This window comes from Taudactylus pleione, unplaced genomic scaffold, assembly GCF_031769625.1.
Source record: "Taudactylus pleione unplaced genomic scaffold, aTauple2 ptg000592l, whole genome shotgun sequence".
Classification (NCBI taxonomy): domain Eukaryota; kingdom Metazoa; phylum Chordata; class Amphibia; order Anura; family Myobatrachidae; genus Taudactylus; species Taudactylus pleione.
The window spans coordinates 2,808,181-2,810,206 of record NW_028284994.1 but is presented as its reverse complement, the minus strand read 5'-3'; the positions used below and the strand labels follow the sequence as shown (position 1 = coordinate 2,810,206).

Below are 2,026 nucleotides of genomic sequence, written 5' to 3'. Positions count from 1 at the left end.
GCAAGACCACCACATTTCTAATAGATGTATAAAAAAAACCTCTTCAAAGATATATTTCATAAACTGAAGAACTTGATCCTACATTGATCTCCCCTCATAATTTTTTTTTTGGATTCAAACACAAATTTATTTACTGTTAAAAGGACTTGCAGTGGTGTAAGTCACACCAATGGGCACAATAGTGCTGTATTTAAAAACAACAAAATGTTAAAAAAATTTAAAAACTAGAAGAGTAGAACCCCCTCCACAAAACTGAAGATATTGACAAACTCTGTGTCTTCTTGAACCCCCCCATACTTTCCCATGTCTCCATCCACCACCTTATTCAGTGGCAGTATCCTGCACAATGTCCTTAATGTGAATGGGCAGTGTCTCAAAGCTTTGTCTTGCAGCTTAGAATCTCATACGTGCAATCATCACTGCAGTACCCCAATTCAGTGGGAGAGGTCTCATATTTCTCAAACTGAAAAGTTTCTCTGAAGAATTGGTAAGCACTGAGATTTTGTTTGAAGACTGTAAGGACAACTTTCTTCATCTGTGTGCTATTTGCCATCAACTGTAAATTTGTACCAGGAATTTCCCAAATCCTTTCCTGCACACACATATATCCAACTGCACCTCATAGCACTAAAGGACCTCATCCCCAAACTTCACATCAAATCTGAAGTGCACAAAAAAGCAACAGGTGCAGAAAGCTCATATCTGGCAATAAGGTACTAAGCATGTTCATCTGTCAGCTCTTCATGCTTTTCCAGTTCCTTCTATCCCCACTCACTCTGTTCATATAGCAGCTGAATATTTGTCTTTGTGAGTTCAAATACCCAGTCTAGAGTATTCTGGTCCACATCTGTTACTCTATAGCACTCTGGGCCTGATTCAGACCCGGTCGCTCTGAATCAGGGCCGGGTTTCTATTTTTGAGAATGGCCTCCTGGCCGCTCGCATAGCTGTGGGTGACCACCCACAGCTACAGTGAGAGGCCATGATGATGGTTGCGATGGTCAAGATGATTGCAACCATTGGGCTTGCATCGAGACCCTTGTGGTAGAGTCTCGTGGCCGCATACCCCAGAGAGATTTCGGCTCTAACAGAGCTGGAACTCCTGTCATTTGGGCCACCCCCAAATGACAAGCGTTCTCATGGGAACGCCTCTGTTTGGGCAGCCACCCCCCTGGTCCGTCCACCAAAGGGGGCGAGCTGTTGCTCAACATTGACAGCTCGCCCCCTTTGTTGCGAGACCCAGAGCGACAGAGTGCCCGTTGCTAGCCGGATTTTGCGCATGCGCATGACGGAGCCGACTCCGTTGTGCACATGCGCTGTGGGCCACCATTGACCCATTTGCAAGCGCTCAGCACTTGCAACCAGGTCTGAATCAGGCCCTCTATACACAGATTCTACCCATATCTGTCAAATTTCTTAAAGACTGGAAAGGCTTCTAAAGGGTCACCCAGCTGATTAGCTGCTCGCACCTTGGCACACACAGCTGCCATTGCAGCACATTCCTCTAGGCCTTTTGGTTTCTTTTCTTTTGCCTGTACAGACTTCCTCCCCATGACGTAGCTGATGACTTAATACTCTAAAGCCCGGTTCAGTTCGGTGTTGGGGGGGTGTGAAGAAGCTCATAAATATTTTTAAGAATCAAAACATTAAAATAAATAACTTAAAAACTAATCAATCCTTCTGTCCTTTCCCTGTCTTAAGTCCAAAAACATATTCCAACTCCCTTGGGTCTCTAACATAGTTCTTGATTGATTAAAACATTCTTGATTTTTAAACTTCCTAGGGGTTGTATAGTTTATTAAACTGCTATCATATCTACAACTGCAGTGCCACTCTGTGCCATGTTGGAAGCTGCACTGTTGCATGTTAGTGCCACCCACTGATGTCATTTAGCTTAGTCAGCCAGCTACCTGGATGCAAACGTTTTGCTAAAATTGTTTGAAATCAATATTGTGAGTTTTAAGGTTGTCAAAATTAAATGAAAATGAATGGAAATAAATGTTATTGAGGTTAGTAATACTGTAGGG

At 43.4% G+C, this 2,026-nt stretch overlaps 1 pseudogene; it reads right to left on the bottom strand.

Moving 5' to 3' along the window:
* Positions 1-325: 325 nt before the first annotated feature.
* LOC148481204 (N-alpha-acetyltransferase 40-like) lies at positions 326-1,594 on the bottom strand (annotated as a pseudogene).
* Positions 1,595-2,026: the final 432 nt, after the last annotated feature.